Source organism: Ursus arctos, unplaced genomic scaffold (assembly GCF_023065955.2).
Source record: "Ursus arctos isolate Adak ecotype North America unplaced genomic scaffold, UrsArc2.0 scaffold_11, whole genome shotgun sequence".
Lineage (NCBI taxonomy): Eukaryota > Metazoa > Chordata > Mammalia > Carnivora > Ursidae > Ursus > Ursus arctos.
Window position 1 is genome coordinate 44,223,915 of NW_026622775.1, and position 22,515 is coordinate 44,246,429.

Here is a 22,515-nt window from a genome sequence, read left to right on the forward strand (position 1 = left end):
GTCCTGTGACTATTCTTATTCTTTTTTAAATGACTCATAAGCCTTTTTTTTTAAAGCCTTATTGAATTCCCAAGAATATTGTGTATTATATTATATTAAAACTTATATATCAGTTTCATGTTTCATAAAGCCAAGAGAGACTGGATATCCAAATATTTTATTATTCTGTGAACATAAAAGAAGAACAAATTTTCTGATAGGCTACCTCTATACAAGTCTGTGTTTTGGAAAGTACCAAAATGGCGACGATCACTCGCCTCACATCCTATGATAGTTATATCTAGAAAACATAATGATACTTAAAGAAATCAATATGTTATAAAGATGAAGGGTGAACAATACAATTTTTAAAGAGTTTAAAAGTAACTGAGATAAAAATGTATCGTATATCAAAGTGTAGAGGTGTTTGGTCATGTGTAAAATAATGCTATAAGAATGAACTTTTCAGTAAAACTTGTGATTTTCTTGTATGTATAATTTTACTTTTTTTAATTATTAAAGATTATTAGTAAAAGAAGGCAAAGGTTTTAGATTAAGAAAACATGGTTTTAACTCTACTCGGCCTTTAAGTCTCCTTATATTTCTTTAAATATGGATTATACTAGATTTTAATATTAATATAAAAATTTGACTTTTATGCAGTAATCTCAATAAAATAGCCTATAATGTATCATGAGCACTCAATCTAAATTAATTTGCTATACTTCTTTTTTTTTTTTAAAGATTTTATTTATTTATTTATTTGACAGAGATAGAGACAGCCAACGAGAGAGGGAACACAGGCAGGGGGAGTGGGAGAGGAAGAAGGAGGCTCATAGCGGAGGAGCCTGATGTGGGGCTCGATCCCCGTAACGCTGGGATCACGCCCTGAGCCGAAGGCAGACGCTTAACCGCTGAGCCACCCAGGCGCCCCAATTTGCTATACTTCTTAAATATAAAAAGTCTCAACTTATTAAGGTAAAATAATATGTTAAATGATTGATAATGAAAATACACTTTTTACTTAAAAAGTATAATTCATAATCAGTCAAATGTATGTTAGTAGCAACATGGTGGAAAAGTGAAGAAGAGCATTCAGAGTAATGCAGATAACGACCCTCATAATTTGGAAACAGGAGCTATTTAGACTCAAGTTCTGGTTGGAAATGAGAATTGCTGATCCTGTGTGTCAGGATCACAGCCTGTCTTCGTTCATCTCCCAAAGTACTTGAGACATTTCACCTTCTATCCAGCTGTCACCATAAAATTGCCTGCTTTAGAGAGACCAAGAAAAACTATGATCCTTCAATGATTTTCGGCACATATATTGAGCCTATAGTAAATACTACATTATTTTATACATTTCCGGGAAAAATCCAGACAAAACACAATTAGTCAAGGCATTGTCTACCTGAATCTCTAGTTATCATCTGATAACATTTTTAAATTTATGGTGGTAAGATGAGGAGAATTACAGTTATATAATGATGAAGATGACAATAAGGTGGGGGATGTTATAGATAAGTTGAATACTTTAATATAGAATATATCATAATTTGAGCAGGTTTTGACAAATTACTTAGTGTTTGCTGTTTGTGCAAAGCTTCCTTACTAAGAGAATTACCAGAAATATAGATTATAGGAGAAATATTTAATCAATTTACTATAATGAGCTCTTTAAACCACTTTGGTAGTACATTATTCTAGACAATATTGTACAATTTAATTTTTGTCTTTCTTGTTATATAAAAAAAATCCCTAAAACATTCTATTAAATAAAACTGTTAAAAATCCAGATTGTGTACCGTGGTTAAAACTGACTTTCTGTATTATGCACTTCAAAGCCGTCCTTATAATATTAAGATATTAAATTTAACCAGATAGGAAATATTTTTAATAAGACCACTTTTTTTTGGAATTTTTATTTAAATATTTTAAGGCATATACTCCTAGTATGATGCAACGAGAAGTTCATTTCATCTCTGTGACATTCTTCCCAAAGTTGATAGCCCAATCTTATTTTCAGAGAAAAACAAATTGAGGGACATTCTGCAAAATATCTGACCAGCATTCCTCCAACTGTCAAGGACATGAAAAACAAGGAAAGACTGAGTAACTATTATAGACCAGAGGAGGAGAGGAGGAGACCAAGAAGATATGACACTAAATGCAGTGTGATATCCTGGATTAGATCCTGGTATATCTATATCTATCTATACCTATATCTAATCTACATCTGTCTATAAAGACATTAGTGGAAAAACTAGTTGAAATCCAAATAAAGTATGTACTTAGTTCATAATAATCTATCAATGTGAGTTTTTAATTGTGATCAATGTGCTGTGTACTATAAGATGATAACATCTAGGGGAAACCAAGTAAGGGGGATATGGGAACTTTGTACACTATCTTTGAAAACTTTCTCTAAATTAAAAATTTCAAAATACAAAAGTTTCCTAAAAACTTCTATAGGCTATTGTTTTTGATGCCTATATAAGACTTTTTGTTTAAGTGTGAATTTGTATGTCTAAAATAGATGTTAAGATATTTGTTGCAGTGCAAAATAGGATGATAGTGGAGAATTCTCATTTTGCTCATGAGGCAGGATATGGCTACACCTTCGACTTGTGACTTTAGGACAACCTAGAATGTGTTTCAAAGGCTTGCAGATTGTACTCAAGTAGGCATTCTTCCTTGTATATAATGGTCTGCCTGGTATTTAGCTGAGAACAATGGCTTCTCAGAATAAGGAAATGCATACTTCAGGTTCCCTTGCAACAAGATTTACTAGGATTTAGGGATATAAGTGGAATTGGTATATATGATTTCCAACATGTCCTTAAAAGTAGGGGTACATTCTCTTTTGTCATTCTCTCTTTTCTGTTGGTTGGAATTAGAATGTAGACTGGAGAGCAAGAGCTCATGTATTTTCCAGAGAGAAAGGAGTGTAGAAGGATCATGCATAACATTGGGTTCATTTATGAGAGATCCTTGTACACATGAAGTCCCTTCATGTCTGCAGTTGTGGAAATAGAAAGTGAGAACTACTATTTCTCCCTGTGCATGCTCTTCCAGAGAGGACAGATTAGGAGTTCTATATGACTCCTGGAGTGTACAATGAAGAACAGAAACGAAAAGTGTGGGGAAAAGTGGCCAATGGAATGTGAATTGGCCAGAGTCCACAGAAGATTTCCACCACTTTATTCGGGCCTAAAATGAAAAGACAGAAATTCGCTTTTGAAATTTATTTCCAACATCAGCTTAAGATTTTAATATAGAATCATGTGTAGAACAACTAAGATCCTGCTCAGGATGTTGTTATAAAGACAAATATCTCAAGCAGTGAGTGGAAATTAAATAGGGCCAGTCCTAATTTGCCAAACTTATGAATCTTTTGATTTGTACTTTTTATTCAAGAAAATGTTATTCTTATTTTATACAAAAGAAAGTACAGCAGGAGGTTAGGCAAAGAGTTTTGGACATTTGGTATGTAAGGTATGTATGTGTGTTTGTACATGCAAGAGACATACAGATGGTGTAGAATCTGGCTAGAAAAGTTTAAACAAAATGTATTTCCAGTTTGCATTAGAATAAAATATTAGTAAGAGATTTTGATAAAACCAAATGAGAAAAGTATTTTAACACTTATGATTAAAATATTTTAAGAACATGCTTTGAAGTCACACAGTCGCATTTTCCAGAAAGTGGATTTGTAAATATTAAATATTCCCAAAATATTATATTTTTAAAAAATATATTTTTAAAAAATGTTATTTGGAATTAATTTCAGCTGTGAGAAACAGAAAATCCAAATTACAATACTTACACAAGACAGAAATTTATTTCACTCATACAAAAATCAAATTTGCAGTTTGGAAGATTAGGACTGCGACGGTTCTTGACAGTCTTGAGGAGCCAAAGATGTCTGTGTTTCTTTCTTCTTTCTTTTCTTTCTTTCTTTCTTTCTTTCTTTCTTTCTTTCTTTCTTTCTTTCTTTCTTTCTTTCTTTCTTTCTTTCTCTCTCTCTCTCTCTTTCTTTTTTCTTTCTTTCTTTCTTTCTTTCTTTCTTTCTCTCTCTCTCTCTCTTTCTTTTTTCTTTCTTTCTTTCTTTCTTTCTTTCTTTCTTTCTTTCTTTCTCTCTCTTTCTCTCTCTCTTTCTTTCTTTCTTTCTTTCTTTCTTTCTTTCTTTCTTTCTTTCTTTCTTTCTTTCTTTCTTTCTTTCTTTCTTTCCTGTGTTGTATTTCCTTTGTTTTTATTAAAGATCAGTTGACTACATGTATGTGGATCTATTTCTGGGCTCTCTCTTCTGTTCCATTGATCTATTTGCCTTTTCTTTCACCAATACCATACTTTTTTGATTACTGTGGCTTTATAATAAGTTTTGAAGTAGAGTAGTGTCAGTCTTCCAACTTTGTTTTTCTCCTTCAATATTGTGTTAGCTGTTGTAGATCTTTTTCCTCTATATAAGCTTTAGAATCAGTGTGTCAACGGCAATAAAATAACTTGCTGGGATATTGATTGAAATTGCATTGAATGTATAATTAAATTAGGAAGAAGTGACATTTTGAAACTATCGAGTCCTCTTATCAAGGAACATGAAATATCTCATTTACTTCTTTGTTCTTTGATTCTGTTCATCAGAGTTTGTAGTTTTCTTCATATAGATCTTTTGTTTATTTTGTTAGATTTATAACTAAGTGTGTCATTTTCAAAGATGTTAATGTAAATGGTATTGTGTTTTTCTAATCTCCAATTCCACTTGCTCATTGCTGGTATATAGGAAAGTGATTGATTTTTATTTATTAATTTGTTTCCTAAAAGCCTACTATAATCATTCATTAGTTCTAAGATCTTCTTGTAGATTCTTTCAGATTTTCTACATAGATGATCATGCCATCTGCAAACAAAGATAGTTTATTTCTTCCTATCCAATCTGTATTACCTGTATTTCCATTTCTTGTCTTATTGCATTAACTAGGACTTCCCACATGGTGTTGAAAAGGAGGGGCAAGAGGGGACATCTTTGCTTTGCTCCTGATTTTCCCATACAGTGTGGAAAAGGAGTGGTGAGAGGGGATAGTTTTACTTTGTTCCTGAAACTCGAAAGGATAGTTTTGAGCTTCTCACCTATAAGTGTCATAATACCGATCCTCAAACTTTTAGGTGTAAAGAATGGTTTCAAATCACAAATCAATTATTCTTGTATTTGCAGAATCATATTTAGGTGAAAAACTCCATCTCAACAGTGACATGTTTAAAAAGGAAAAAAAAATCTCTCTCAACAAGTCACAGGAAGTTAAATTTGGGCCACAACCAGTAACTGCTGATACTGAAACACAAAGTCTAAAACACAAAGTAGCGAGGCACCTGGGTGGCTCAGTAGATTAAGAGTCTTCCTTCAGCTCAGGTCATGATCCCAGGGTCCTAGGATCGAGCCCTACGTTGAGCTCCCTGCTCAGTGGAGAGCCTGCTTCTCCCTTTCCTGCTCCCCCTGCTTGTGCTCTCTCTCTGTCAAATAAATAAATAAAATCTTTAAAAATAAATAAGTAATTAAGAATAAAACATAGAGTAAGAAGTGCTACAAAAGGGAGACTCAGACTGTAAGTTTCACGAGGAAAAGAATCATTAATTGTATTCACTGATATAAAACCTAGAATGTATCATGTACCATACAGCTTAGAATAAATGCTCGTTGAATGCGTTAATGCACATGTAAGTGTTTAGGAAGGTAAATAACAATTCTGCTTTCATTTTCACTCTTAGAGCAACTCTCCACAAGAAAGAACTCCTCCCCAGAGAAGCACAGTCATGTTGACTAAAGTGGAGTAGGGCAGAATCAATCCTGAAGGCCACGGCTACTAGTTTCTTAGGAAAATTAATGTGCTAAAGGACATTAGTGAGCAGTTTTCCAAAAATCCGTTAATTCTCAAAAGTTAATTAGCCAGAATCAAAATTCTGAAGACCGTGTTCATATATTGTATTTTGGCTATTGTAGAAAGATAATTTCTGACTGAGCCAAAGGAACCTGGGAAAGGGGCAAGAGCTATGTGACAGAAATAGTTATGAGGGAACGCTGGAATTCCAGACCTGTGGCAGAAGCTCAGGCTATTGCTGCCTACCTGCACTAGTATCATTTCTGAAGAGCGAAGTTACTACCAGTGCCCAGAAACAGGATTATGTTCCTATCATATTAGGTTTCCATGTGTAGAATACTATTTCCATTACACATGGAAAGCAACAACATATTAAAAGAGAATCTTTTGCATATATCATTAACCTTCACATATACTTAATAATTAACTTTGTAAAATTAACTGAAATTACTGAAACCAAATTATACTTGTTTTGTTTACAATAGAAAATAAATATTAACAGGGAGACAACATATATTACATTACATAAGTAACAAAACTTAAGAATCAATATAATTATACTTAATACAGCTTAGTAGATCTTCAAAATTAGGGTTGATTTCTACTTATTTTTTCTTTGTACAATTGCACATTGGTTCCCTTCCAAAATTCACGAAGTCAGGATATTCATTCCCTTCTGTGGGACATCATACTGAAACTATAAAACAGTAGCAAGCATTACACTACATTAACTAAAGAATATTTTAATAAAGATTTAAAAGAATATGAGATTTAACCAGAAGGAAGGGGAGTGGGGAATTTGGGTTAAACAGGTGGTGGGGACTAAGGAGTGCACTTCTGATGAGCACTAAAAAAAGGTTAAAGTTATGCAGTTCAAGTTAACGATATTACTGGAATTGAGAAAATGGGGGATCAAAATGGACAAGATTTCTCAATAAAGTTTTATAAACTTTTTTATTATTAATAAAAACTTACAGAATTTCCACTTATGAACACTTTATTGCATTGATATATTTTTATTTATATTTAAAACCTTTATTTAATCTGTCAACCAAATGTGGATTTGAAACTCTTGATTTTTTTTAAATTAACTTTGACTGAAATTAATCTTCATGATTCTTTAATGATAAAGATCTGACAGAATCTCATATGTGTTATTACAGTGGTACTTGCAAATATGCAAATATTAAGAATGTATATGTCATCTGTGATCAATTACTTGATTCAATACCATTAATTTAGCAATTCTATGGCAGTGGTCTGAGCATGGTATCAGTAAAATCATCTGCAATACGATACATTAGGTGTCGAGTGTCTGGGCTGGGTATTCTTATAGTTAATTTTCAGATTATATGTTTCACATAAAAAGAATAGTAAAGGTTTTTAAAATGCATAGTATACTTTGAAATGCATTTATTTTTATTAATAACCCTGAAAACGTACTACAGTTAAAGGAATCTTCATTAAATAAACATCATTTTTCCCAGAAGATGGACATTACACTTAAACATCATCGTATTTTTTGAAATATCTCTTTAAATTATTAATATTCTAAGAAGTTTGATGCTTTTAGCAGTTTATAAATTTTGGTTGATCATCCAAATATGAAGCAATAGGAAAACAAAGAACTTCAGAGAAGATTTAGAACAAAAGCTGAAAATATGTTAGGAAACAAAATATCAATACATGTGGTCCCCAAATTTAGGGTCACTAGATAAAAAAATGGGGGCGGGTCAAATTTTTATCCAATAAAATGGAGAAATGAATTCAACATATGAATTGACTAAATTCATAGATCATGTTGACTTCAAATAATTATTTTTAAGATATTTGGATATGAAATAAATAGCCTTTGAGATTTGTGTTTATTTATTTTTATTGGTTTTTAAACAATGGTTTGAACATTTGCCAGAGAAATGCAGTTGGGGTCTTTTAGACAAAAAATAAATTGGCGGCTCCATTGTATTCGAATGTATTGTTCATCCACCCAACTGCACCTTGAAACATGTGTTGGAAGTTGGCCTCCTGCCTTGCCCTAACACTAGATAAAGTGGGGTTCTGTACAAGTATTAAGGAAAGTTTTGTTCCATATAGACAATTTGACTTAATACTTACTGCATCAGTAAATTTAATTTAAGATATCCTTCCATGCAAAAAATACTGAATGTCTGATATTTTGGAGACTTTTATAGATTTTGGCGATTTATTTTGTGCTGACATAAGATATTCAATGCATAAATTCATGAGAATGAAACATGTGCTGTGAATATAATGTTCTGAACTTTCAAGGATTTTAGAGTACAGAAATACAGTCTCTTCATTAGCCCGAGGTCTCATGCGAGGGCCAGCCAAACTGTCTCCAAGCCAGGGTTTTAAACCCTGGCTATATGCTAGATTCTTAGAATTTTGAAGTACCTAATACCCCCTTCCAGGCTACAACACAGAGCAATTACATGAAAGTCTATGGAGATAGATTTTAAGCATGATTATATACGTATTTTAAGTACTTTGGGTGCAACCTGGATGGCGAAGCACTCACCTGAACAATGGGTTGAAGCCACAGCCTTAGACTCTAAGAATTGCCTTCACATGAAGCAATGATTTCCCATGGAAGACTATTTTGCCCCTCAGAAGACATTTGGTAAAATCTGAAAACATTTTTGGTTGTCACAGTTTAGGGGTATTGTTGAGAAATCCTGAGATAGGAGTCACTAATGACTCATGTGCTGGGAGACCAAAACTCAAATCCATGTATCTAAAATCATTTTTAAAGTGCCTTCCATTTATCTTCTAACTCTAAAAACGCTAAGCAACAATAGGAAAAAGGGACCTTTTCTCTTTCTTTTCAGCTTTAGTCTTCTGTTTCTTCTGCTGTTTATCTTCTGTACTGCCAGCCAGGTTGAAAGTGGACAGATAGCATAAAAATCTTAGCAATTCCTTCTTCCCTTTCTCCCTCCCTCCCTATCTCCCTCTCTTCCACCTTCCTTCCCTCCTTCCCTTCTTTCCTTTTTTCTTTCTTCCTTCCTTTTTTGCATATTTAACCCTTTCATACATTGTCAAAGCAATTGTATTATTCTGTTAAATAATAACTATAGTTTAAAGGAAGAAACCTATCAAACCAATGGACCATGATAGAGACAGCTGAATTCATACTGTGCCATTGATTCCCTGACCCATATATCCTTGTGGCGATGTTGCATAGCTGGTCAAGGAAAGAATAAACTTTCATAGGAAGGCCCGTTTCGAAACTGCAATAAAAAGTCACCTAAATTATGGAAAATGTATTAATGTGCTTTTATTTACATAATAAATTTATCAGAAAGAGATAACTTATAAGCTGTTATTGTGAGGCAGCTCGAGGTGGGAGATGACAGAAGCTGGTTAGGGATAAAGTATTGGAGCTTGAAAGAGGATGCGGTTAGAGAGACAGAGGCATCGTTTACTTGGTGGGAAAGAATTGTGCTCTCTGAATATCTTGGATGAAGATGGTATAAGGAAGGGCAGAAAGTTTGAGAATATAACTTTGGTAAGGGAACAATTTTTATGTTAAAAAACTGAACATTAGATCTATATACAAAGGACAAAATGCAAATCAAAAGTTTTACAATTATCTGATATTTTGACGTAGAAATCAAGCCAAATGAGCGTATTTCTTCGATTATCAGAGATTTCTTTTGGCAGGGAAGATAAAGGTAGCTTAAATTATTTAGATCATTTATCGCTATGATAGGATAGTTGCATTTCTAAAACCTGGGAGTTTTTTCTTCTTCAGGAGGAATTGTTCCATAAGTAGGCATAGATTTGGTGTGTCCGTGGAAGAGGGGAGTCCAGGATCTTCCCATGTCACCATCTGGAACCAGAGCTCTCTAAAACTCCAGTGTTCTTTTGCTTAAAATAATAGGACTCCAGCTTCCTTTAATAAAGGGAATTGAAGATTTGACAGCCACAGTATTCATTGGAAACTCTAGATAATTCGTGATTCCAGAAATGTTATAAGGACCCATAGTTGGACAGGGACTAAGACAAGTCCAGGAGTGACACCAGGATTTTCAGGCATTTAGCTATCTGTAGGCTTACACCTTATCAGGGAACGCATTTTCATTGGTCTACTTTGCTCATATACTTGGGCTACAATTTTTTCCTCAAATATCTTTGTTTCTGCCCAACAACTGCTCAATTCTCATGACTATGGTTTTGCCTTGGTGTTCTGGTTCAAACTCTTTCCTGAGGCTAGAGACCTATCCTGAACTCCAACCCCCATATAACCCTTGCCAGTCCCTTGCTCCAATACCACAGTTCTGGTCTTCGAAGCTACCAGCTGATCAGAGCTAGGTACATGCAATGACAGATAGTAATGAATTGAAGCTCTCCAAGTGAGTGAGTGAGTTAGTGAGTGAGTGAGTAAGGGAAAATACAACACGAAGGAAAACATTTGGTAAAGTTGTCAGTGATTCTTGACCCAAAACTAACTCTTTTCTAGATCATAAGAGAACAAGTCAGCTTTCATCATTTTGATCCTGCATGCAAAAAACAGAAATGAAATATTTGCTGTGATGTGAGCTGGCTTTGAAATCAGCAGACTTTGGCTCACACCATTCACCAAATTGGCACATTCATTGGAAATGATGTTCAAAGCAGCTTACAGTAGGAATGGGAAAAGCAGCTTTTGCTTCTCTACAAAAAAAAAAAAATAAATAGATAAAATAAAATAAAAATACAACAGCATTTCCTTTGGAATTCACATTCATGCTTGACATTCTAAACAGAATGTAAATATACAGAAAGATGAAGGTATCCTATATTCAAATTTAATTAATTAATTTATTTTTAGGCAACTAAGCTATCTGTAAGAGCTGGTGTTGATTGATCTAATGACAAGTGTACTTACCTCACGTTTGCCCATGGAGTGTCTAGTTTCACTGGGAAGTACTTCTGTGTAGAGAGACTCAAATTAAATTAAATCAAATTAAATCCATGTATTTTAGAGTTTGGGAGTGGTTTACTAATAAGATGCTGGTAGAGTACATATAGACCAACCTGCAAAGATGAGGTTGGTCTTTGGAGCCAGGGCTCTCCCATTCAGCCTTTTTCTCTCTCCAATTGTCCCTAGTCCAGATCTTGCAGAGTCTCCTATAGTGTTGACCAGTTAAAAAACATGGCTCAAGCTCTTTTCCATCTTGCAAGATGGTGGGTGAAAAAGCTGAGATGCCAGATATTAGCGAGAAGCAGCCTGAAGCCAAGAAAGCAGATGCTGGTGGCGAGATTGAGAAGGGTCACCTCAAGGCTAAAACGCAGAAGAGGGGGAACCTCATGGCAGCCGAAAGGCTGTCCTAGTCAGAGGAAGTGGCAGAAATTCCTAACCGGCTCTGTATTCCAGAAAGGCCATGCACAAGAGGAAATATTCAGCAGCTAAAACCAGGGTTGAAAAGCAAAAGGAGCAGGTTCTTGGCTACTGTCAGGAAACCAATTGTTGGTTACAAGAATGTGGTACCCAATAGTTAAACTTTGCAAAATGCCTGGCTATTACCCTACTGAAGGCGTACTTGGAAGCTGTTGAGCCACAGCGAAAAACCTGTCCGTCAGCATGTGAGGAAACCATGAGCTAGCATCACTCCTGGCAACATCTTGCTCATCTTCACTGGCCTCAAAAGAGGCAAGAGGATGGTTTTCCTGAAGCAACTGAACAGTGGCTTGCTGCTTGTAACTGGATCTCTGGCCCTCAGTTGAGACCCTCTGTGTAAAACGCACCAGAAATCTGTGATTGCCACTTGCACCAAAATCGATTTCGGCAATGTGAAAATCCCAAAACATCTCACTGATGCTTATTTCAAGACCCAGACTCCAGGAAGGTGAGATCTTTGTCACAGGGAGAGAGAAATAGGAGATTACAGAGCAGCGCAAAGTTAATCAGAAAGCTGTGGACTAGAAAATTCTTCCCATAATCAAAGCTGTTTCTCAGCTTCAGGGTTACCTCTGCTCTGTGTGTTTTCTCACAAATGGAGTTTATCCTTCACAAGTTGGTGCTCTAAATAACAGATCCGTTAAAAACAAAAAACATGGTCTAAAAAAAAAAAGCAAAGAAAAGAGAAAAGAAAAAAGAAGAAAAGAAAAGGACATATGGGCATTAGAACAGAAAAATTCTGGAGATACTCTTTTATAATCATTCTCAAAAAAATGTATAAAGATAAGAATTCCAAGTTAATAATATGGGGACAAACTCCAGGGGAAAAAATAGAGAGGGTTCACAACACTGCCACATTCCTTATGTATTTAGTGTTCAATGTTGGAAAGAGAATTTCATATACTTTACTGTAGTCTGTAAATTGCATTGAACAGAACAATTAAGTAGTATAGAAACTATAATTGGGTTGGTAAATAATTGGGTTATATTTAAAGAGCTATTTGACCTCACATTGCTGTGGGTAAACTATAAGAGTGATCATGGCTTGGGCCAACATTTCTCCATGAGTACGTGTTAGAGATGGAACAAGTACTAATAGGGTTAAGTTCAGAAGAAATAAGCACAAAGTAAATCACGTGGAAGAAAAACAAAGACCACAACTACCAGGTGGGACAAATTTGCCTTTGTGCAAATATTTTAGGACAAATTTAGAAATGGTCATAGTTAACCATAGGGTAAGGGTGAATCAGCACAGTGGGCCACAACTAATAAAAACAAGTGTGTTGCAATGACCTGTGAATGGGGAAAAAACTGAGCTGTTACCCTTTTTGATTGGCCCACTCTTCACCAAAAGTAATAAATTCCATTGATCTGTGAAAGGAAGCTTAATATAACCAGTACTTTTAAATATAACTAGTACTTTTAAATGCCAGGGTCAATTTCTGTTTTCTGCAACTAAGAAATATAGAAATAAACAAATGAAAATAAAAATTATACCAAAATCATTCTCTGTATTTATTAACTCAAGCTTAATAATTGCATATTCCAACTTTCTATTCCTATTTTAATTGCATTAATGGCTTTTGGTGTTCTCTTTTTTCTTTCTTTTTTTTTTTTTTAAAGATTTTATTTATTTATTTGACAGAGATAGAGACAGCCAGCGAGAGAGGGAACACAAGCAGGGTGAGTGGAAGAGGAAGAAGCAGGCTCATAGTGGAGGAGCCTGACGTGGGGCTCAATCCCGTAACGCCGGGATCACGCCCTGAGCCGAAGGCAGACGCTTAACCGCTGTGCCACCCAGGCGCCCCTATTTTTTCTTATGTCAATTTTCATTTTATATTCTTTTTGAAATGTATCTACTTATGCTTTTTTCAACTGTGTAACTAATCAATTTTGTATATTATTTTTGCTTTAATCTCTGCTATGTCTTTGGAATTATACATGTATACATACTTATGAAGATATATTTGGCATATATATTTCTACATGAATACATATTAGAGAAAGCAGCAAGTAGAAACAAGATTAAGTTCACATTGTAATTATAAATAATTTAGTTTTCCTCTCTCTACCCTATTTCTTGTCAATGTCACGTTTTTAAGCTCTAAGATAGTTTATTTTTAATTTATTTGTGTTTTTAATATATTTATTCACTTATGTCTATCTTTATTTTTTTTAATTTTCTTCTATTTTATTCCAATAGGATCACTCAGTTGTTTGTGTCCCTTGCTCTTACTTTAATACATGTATTTACAGTTGTAAATTTCCCTGTAAACACTGTTTTGATTGTATCTGTCAAATTTTGACATGTAGTTGGTTTGTTTTCATTCAAGTCTAAAGTGTTTCATAAATTTCTCTTTACACAAATTACATTTGATAGTTTTTTATTATACAGATCATAAGCCTTCTTTACAGCCATCCTTGGTGATTAACTTTTAAATATTTTTGCTTTGCTTTTACTCACTCTATCATTTTTTGAAAGAAATATTTTTGACTGTACAGATCATTTCCTTCACCCAAATTCTATAAAGCTTTGCTTAATAATTTTGAAATAGCATTGCAGATTAATATTTTTTCATATTATGAAAATACATTTTTCATTTTTTCATCTTTATATCTTTCGGATCTATTGTTTTGGATTTTGCTTTTGTTTTTTGACGTATGTGTTAGTCAGCTTTTAGTCATGAAACGACATTGCATTTGATGTATTTTAAGATAGAATAGTGTTGGAAACCAGACACCTGGCATATCTTGCCTATCCATTTATCTTGACGAATTCTGGACTTAGTTTTCTTACTGGACTACCTCATCCAAGATTATTTTCCAAGAGAGTCTGTATATGAGTTTAAAATTTCTGAGACTCTGTATGCTTAAATTCTTTTTTTGTCTTCACTTTCAAATGGCAGTTGCATGGGATTAAAAAAATATCTTGACTTGAGTTTCTTTTCCTTCAGCCCTGTGAAATATTACTTATTCTCCTACTTACTCAACTATTGCTAATGAAAAAATTGAAATAAATCTGTACCTTGTTTCTTTATGGATGGTTGGCTTCTTCTTTCAGGAAGACTTATCTTTTAAATTTTTAGTTTTAATAGAATGCGTCTATATGTAGAAATTTTAAAATTTATTTTGTATAACATCGAAAGCCTTTCAATCTGAATTCACTTTTCTTTAACTCAGAGACACTCTGAGTCAATGTTCCATGACTTTATTTCCTGAAATATTTTATTTCCTGCCACTTTTTTTTTAAAGATTTTTTTGTATTTATTTGAGAGAGAAGAGAGAGAAAGAGCATGAGCAGGGGGAGGGGCAGAGGGAGAGGGAAAAGCAGGCACCCCTCTGGCTGGCTCCATCCCAGGACCCTGAGACCATGACCTGAGTGAGCCCAAGGCAGACGCTTAAGCGACTGAACCACCTAGGCACCCCTCTTTCCTGCCACCATTACTTTTGTGTGGGGTCTCTTAATTTAGACATCACGACACTTCTGTTTTATTTTATCACCCATAATTTTTTTTTTACTTTCCTCTAATATTTCTCTTTGTTGCTTCCCAATGGTCTCTGAAAGATATTAACCCAGTAGTCTAATGCTTTAATTTATTTTGTGCTCTATGCAGACTATTCTTCAATCCATCCACTAAATTTGTATTTCATCTGCAGTATTTCTCAGAAACTGTATTTATTGTTGGCCTTTCTTCGTGACTGCTTCTTTCTTAGTTTTATACATATGCTCCTTCACCTTTTGACAATATTTTTTAGGCTAATCCTAAATTTTTGCTCTCTTTTTATTAAGTTTGCTTCGTCTGGGATAGTCTACCCAGTTCTTCCTTCTCTAAAATTGTGCAGTGCTCAAAGTTTGATTATTACACTTTGTGAGAAAATACTGTCTCAAATATTTCATCAGGTACCTTGGGTCTTAATTTAGACCTGATGGAGGAAGTGATGACTAAGAATACTGTGATTATATAATGTATCATCCAAGTCAGGACATTTTTGAATGAGAAAGAGTGTGTCAAAATAATTAAAATCAGTGGCGCCTGGGTGGCTCAGTCTGTTAAGTGGCTCCTTTCAGCTCAGGTCATGATCTCTGGTCCTGGGATTAGCCCTGAGTCAGGGTCCCTGCTCAGCAAGGGGTCTACTTCTCCCTCTCCCTCTGCCCCTCCCCCGTTCATGCTCGCACGCTCTCTCTCTCTCTCTCTAATAAATGAATAAAATCTTTAAAAAATCATTAAAATCATGCAATTTTTTTGAATAGTTAATTATCGATGACATGTTATATTTTATCATGGATCTTCAAATAGTTCTTTTCATAAACTATTTTCAAAGATAAGATTCTTTCAAAAATAAAACTCCTGCATTATAATTTGAAAAATAGCTTCATTTTTATTGCTTTTTTATTGCTTATTTATGCATTAATTTAAAAATACCATAAGCAGAATTACAGAAACATTATTCTTGATATATGTGTATATTATATATAATATATATTATGTATATTTATATATATAAATTACTTATGTATATAAATCAAATGTCTAATACAATGGAACTGATATTTATCTGGAAGTATATTTTTAAAATATCCTTTATTTATTTTTATGTTTTTATAAAACTCATGTAATCTTCTTCAAACTTTTATTTTATTTTTTAAAAATTCAAAATAATTGCCTTCAATTGATCTTTCTTCTGCAGGTCATAATAGTTTTTATTACAATATTATTGATTATATTCTCTGTGCTGCCTATTCAAGTCATAATATTGTTAATTGAGTAAAGTCTCCCAACAGATGTTGAAACATCCAATAAACTCAGAGGAAATAATATTAAATGGAGAAGGTAGGTGGGGGGATGGGGTAATTGGTTGATGGCATTAAGGAAGGTGTGGGATGTGATAAGCACTGAGTGTTACATGAAACTGATAAATTACTGAACACTAAAAAAAGAAAAAGAAAAAATATTAAATGGAGAAGATTCTCAATTCTAATTTTTTTATTAAAAATGTATAAATACTTTGTCCTATCATTTTTGGTCTCCATTTTGAGTATATTTCTTCAACAAATATTTTTACGAGTCAAAATTTATAAAATAAGTTTTTAAAGTTTATTATTCTTTGGAATGTTTTGGCAAATATAGATGCTGGAAATCAGAATCCTATTCAAATGCATTCTATTTACCAGTATAGACTATAAACTTAACCGATAAATATAGGAAATCCATTAAGAGCTTCTTCCCACAATCTGAAGTATTCCAAATCACAATAATAAAACTTCAAACTTGTAAACTGTTCAAAATTTTCTAGATTGATTTGTTCATCTCTTTTCTTATTTTTTTTTTAAAGGAATACATTCTAATATCTCTCTTTTTGAAAGCTTTCTTTTCAATAATTATAAGGCAAAACCACTTCTGAAACTTAATCGATAATAAGTAGCAAAGACAGATGGCAGCTCCTGCCATGACACAGGTGTTTTTGTATTAATAACAGCTTCATCACCTAATGTTTGTAGTTTATTTGGTGTGCATATATAGAAATGTTTACAAATTTTAACAACCTGCTTATATTTCGATTGATAGAGTATTGATATGACAAAATGATGAACTTAGTGTGCAACACCACCAGTTCCAAGTACATTTCTCTTCCAATGTTTCTTAATTCAGCAACAGTAATGCTTGTGTCATGATGCTGTGCTCTCAGGAAATTAATATTCTTATCACTGCAAATAAAAATTTAACTTTCAATGTTGAATCCCTCACTCAACTTAATATACCGTTCAATTTTTCAAAGATTTGATTTAGTAGCTTGGATTAAAACATCAAACAGGGGCGCCTGGGTGGCACAGCGGTTAAGCGCCTGCCTTAGGCTCAGGGCGTGATCCCGGCGTTACAGGATCGAGCCCCACATCAGGCTCCTCCACTATGAGCCTGCTTCTTCCTCTCCCACTCCCCCTGCTTGTGTTCCCTCTCTCGCTGGCTGTCTCTATCTCTGTCAAATAAATAAATAAAATCTTAAAAAAAAATAAAACATCAAACAAATATTGGAAATAACTGTTTTTCTTTATTGGAAGCATCCGATGATAATACAAAATTGGTATCTTTTACATGTTCAAAAATCTTCTTTTGCTAACAAAGCCAATTCATTGGCCACTATCCCTTCATTTTTTACAAATGCATAAAAAACTTGGAATAAAATATGAGTGGAATTTAGAACAGCCAATGGTTTTAAATGAAGCCATGCTTTACAGAGTGATAGGTAAATGCGGATGTCTCACTTCCCATCATGGTATTAATGTAACTACTACAGTTTGAAGTGAGTGCTGATGTTTCTTCAGCAGTTTTTTTGTTTGTTTTTGGTTTTGCATGTGGCTGGTGACTTAATCCTGGTGATAGATATTAAATATCAACAAATATTTTTGCAAGTTACATGTTCACCCTCAACTTCCTTGAGAACTGCAAATGTAGTACATAAATTGCTCTTAGGCTTGCAGTGTTGCTTTTTGAGCTCATTACTGTGAAAATGCTGCTTCCGCTGGAATTGTTCTGTTGGACTCAGAATGAACACAGGATGACTATACATGGGGGATCAAAGGGACACATTCTAAATAAACTATGACTTCCTAGAGGAAATCCAGTCCCTCTGTGATCTTCATAATTTTTATTTTCAATGTGTAAGAGAGAAGGAAATGATTAACCAATCCAATATTCTCAAATGTTGTTTCGTTGCCACCCTAACTTTTTAAACACGTCTTCAAAAAAATAAAGCAAGAAAGAAAAGAAAATGAAAATCTTCCAAGAAATATGCCCAGAAACTACTGCAAAGTCTCAAAGTGAAAAACAGAAGAGAGCAAGGTGCCTTTATTAGTACTCTGGAATCTCAAAAGACACGTCAAAAGGCCTTCGTTCTGCAAGCTAGATATTTGCGTTTTCTTATAAAACTTGATGTTGCCCACTTGAGCTGCCTAGTAAGTGCTGGGGCCAGGGCCTTGTTTAAATCCTATTCCTGTTACTATAACCAACCCTGTTTTTAAAATGATGGTTGAGGGGTGCCTGAGTGGGGCTCAATCGGTTAAGTGTCTAACTCTTGATTTCAGCTCAGGTCGTGATCTCAGGGTTGTGAGATTGAGCCCACAGAAGCCAAGCCCTGTGTCAGGCTGGGTGTGGAGCCTATTTAAGGTTCTCTCTCTCCCTCTCCTTCTGTCCCTCCTCCCTCCCACTCTCTTAAAAAAATGATAGTTGAAATCATAGAAATGGTTGAATTACCCTTTAATTTCCATAACATCATAACATCTATAACATACATTTCCATAACATCTATCTTCTTTAGTATCTTATTTCTGAATTGTGCATATTGGGTCTTTGTACTATAAAAACCTCCCTATGGCATCCCCAATATCATGAACTTCCCCTGATAACCAACAGAAACATAAAAAATGTAGAAAACAGCAATGCTTAGAAATTAGGATCCTAGAGCACCTGGGTGGCTCAATCGATTAAGCATCTGCCTCCGTTCAGGTCATGATCCCAGGGTCCTGGGATTGAATCCCATGTTGGGGACTGCTTCTGCTCAGTGAGGAGTCTGCTTCTCTGCCCCTACCCTGGCTGGTGCTTTCTCTCTCTCTCTTGCTCACTCTCTTTCTCAAATAAATAAATAAATAAATAAATAAATAAAATCTTAAAAACAAAACAAAAAAAACCTTGGATTCTACATAGAGCCCACACCAGCATTCTCTTTATTATAATTAAATCATATTGTCACTATGTTTTCTTTTAAAAGTATGTAATTGTTCTAGGAGTAAGATATTTATTTTTTGATGAAAGTTGCATCTAGAAAGAAATCATTAAAAATAGTCTAGTCCATGGAAAGGTTTGAATAACTTTTCATTGAACTGAATACTAGTTCCTTAGTCAAGCTTAACAAATCTTTTGAAGATGAATTTTTATTGACCATAACTATATATAAAGATAGCCTTAATAAGGCATTCATAATTAATAACAAAATTTATAGCCTCCCATTAGTTATCAAAATACAGCCGGTACAGAAATTAAAGATTGAGGAAATAAACCATTTTTTCAGGCTTCAGAAAAAAAAAAAAAAAAAAAAAACTAGCATAATACCTCAAAACCCCGGGGATGATTTTAATTTTAAAAACGTATTTTATTTTAACCTGAGTTATTTGCCTAAATACCTATTTTTGAGCTCCTCATAAGTTATATAACTCCTAATGTCCAAAATATATTTTTTAAACAATAACATACTAATCTTTATAATACTATTATTAAAGACCCATACAATTTCCTCAGGCAAAATAGGCAAGAATATAGATAGTTTAGGAGAATAGCTCACACATATGCAACAAAAAATCATTTGACAGAGATAGAAATTTCAAGACAACTAGATTTTAACCTTTGAAATATTTCTTGTACTCTAATTGACATATTCATTTATTGATTTATTGTTTAAAAATGAACAAAACCAGTAATTGTAGAATGCTGTGCCTTAAGGAAGGTTCGACCAGAACAATTTTTGACATTGACACAAAATTTCAAAAAAGATTAAAACTAGGGTGCCTGGTTAAGCATACGACTCTTGATTTTGGCTCAGGTCATGATCTTTGGGTTGTGAGATCAAGCCCCAAGTCAGGCTCTGCTCTGGGAGTGGAGCCTGCTTAATATTCTCTCTCTCCCTCTGCCCCTCCCTCCACATCCACCCACACCTCTAAAAAAAAAAAAGATTGAAACTGAAGCAAAACAAATATGATTAAGCTTCATATACAAAAATCATTTGAACCGTGAGGTAATAGCTAAATTTTATGTAATTAACTGTTTTAGAGATCCCTTATTGAAGTATATATTTCAAATTATCTTCTACCTTTCAGTGCCCTATCAGTGTATAAGTGAAATGGATAGATGTACAGAGTTTAAGTAACTTTTAATGTTTATATAAAATGTTACAGCATCCATGAAGGTGATGTTTATACCCTATCAAACATTCTACATAAACAGGGCTTGTTCATTTTTAACAATGGCAATACTATTAGAAGTGGAAGTGTTATTGCCGAATGAAGATTATTGACCTCCCCCAGAAGAGTGCATGTTTTGTTTTTCCAATTGAGTTGATGAATTTAGAAATGTGCACCTATACTCTGTATCTTGTTTGTCCATATGACCACTGACCTATGTGTCAGAGTTCCTTATGAAAGTTAGAAGTGAAATATGCGGCAATGGCAAGGAGCCAAACTCACCAGCCCACAGAGAGATCAAACCTGGGATCTGGGCCTCATTAGCACCCCGCTCAAAGCAAGTGGGTTCATCATTCACAGACTAATTGGGCCCAGACCACATTAGTTCACTAGTGTGTAAGTTTCTCCTAGCTTAATATCATATACAGATAAGCAATTAATAAATGCTTTCCTATTACAAAGTATTGAAATGCAATATTTAATATTAAGTATTTATAATTTTGATTGTTCTCAAACTTGTGTTTTTAATTTTCTACATGTTAATAGTCTAAAAATTATTTTAAATATTTAAATATAGATGTTTTTGTTGTTTGCAAACTCCTCGACAAGAATAGTTTAAAGAAATTTACTATTAGTTTTATAAATGGATATAGGGATAAATGACAATTACTATGAAAAATTGACTGAACAATGTCCCCCCACTCTTTTTATACCATTTCCCACTGAAAGTATTTTTAGGACGCACACAGTCCCCAAATCCTACACTATCACTAGGAAGATCATCTAATTTTATGATGAGGAAAACTAACACAATTTAGCAAACGAGAAAGTTCACTTGAGGGATGAAAATGACTTCATGTGTGTTAAGTATGTATATATGTATTTATTTTCAGGAAAATTATAAGAAAATCCATGACGTGAGAAATGAAAAGTCTTAAAGGAAAGAATTAGAATAAGGCTTGAAATTTTTAATAAATATACAGGAGTTCCTGGTAGGCAGAGGAATCTAACAAGTTGGGAAGATTATAGAGGAAGGGATGGAAAAATTGAGGATTTTTTAACAGCAGGAAATTTTAAACCAATGGTTTTCTGGTGTAATAATGCAAGTTCCAGTGAACTGAGGTTTGGCTAAAAAAAAAAAAATGCTCTAGCGCAGGACACTGAAACCTCAGCAAGCAATGCATAGACACAGGGACTGCTCAACATTTCTTCATGGTTACATGGCAGCAGGGCCATCCATTAATCAGCAGCTCTGATTTCTGTTACTTTACTTCTTTTTCTTGGTTCTAGGATCTCAAGATTACCCATAGATCTATAGATTCTGTAAACTAAAATCACCTAATAAATTCATTTTTTTGCTTTGGTTATTTGACCACTACAGCTTTGGCAGAAGCACACGAAAAGCCATTAAAGAGTATAGAAAGCAGTCATTGTGCAAAAGCAGAAAACTGGAGCCGACTATTGAAAAGTGAGCCTTTGGGAACTCGTAGATACCTCAAGAGGACCAGTGTTGACACACCACCTGGTATGGTGTAACTCTGGTATGGTCTTCCTGGTCATTTGTGGCGGGGACCACTGTGATTGGCTTTGCCACACTGTGATTGTGCAGTTCCTCTACCCTGCCACTTGTTAGGTCCCTCACGATCACTGCTGAATAGGACGTTAGATTTCCTTAGGGTGTGGGGTAGAACTATTCAAAATGACAGAGTGTCTCGAACTACTCTATAGATTACCTGCATGAGGTAAGAAATTGGACTCATTTCATTCCATTCACCTAAGAAGAAAATATTCAATGGCATTTATATTTAAAATGAAAATAATGCAACAGTACAAATGAACATGGCCTCATGTCAGTGACCATTAAAAAATGACAATTCATATCTTCATATCTTCAATTATGTATGGGTATGTTTATATCAACTTGATGACCTTTTAAGAGCTGTGTATACCTCCATTACTGTCTCTTGTATATTTGCTTTGAGTCAGACTGAAGAAACAGAAAGTTTGGAGAATAACAATTATCCTTAATCATTCTACCCAAATCCTTGAGGAGATGAATGTCCTTTTTTTTTTTTTTAAGATTTTATTTATTTATTTGACAGAGAGAGACAGCCAGCGAGAGAGGGAACACAAGCAGGGGGAGTGGAAGAGGAAGAAGCAGGCTCCTAGCAGAGGAGCCTGATGCGGGGCTCGATCCCAGAACGCTGGGATCACGCCAGGAGCCTAAGGCAGATGCTTAACGACTATGCCACCCACGCGCCCCAAGATGAATGTCCTTAATTACTAAAAACAGTCAAATCTGATTCTTGGTA

At 34.3% G+C, this 22,515-nt stretch overlaps 1 pseudogene; it reads left to right on the top strand.

Annotated features, from left to right (window-relative positions):
• Positions 1-11,036: 11,036 nt before the first annotated feature.
• LOC113255498 (60S ribosomal protein L6-like) lies at positions 11,037-21,739 on the top strand (annotated as a pseudogene).
• The last annotated feature ends 776 nt before the right edge of the window (positions 21,740-22,515 follow it).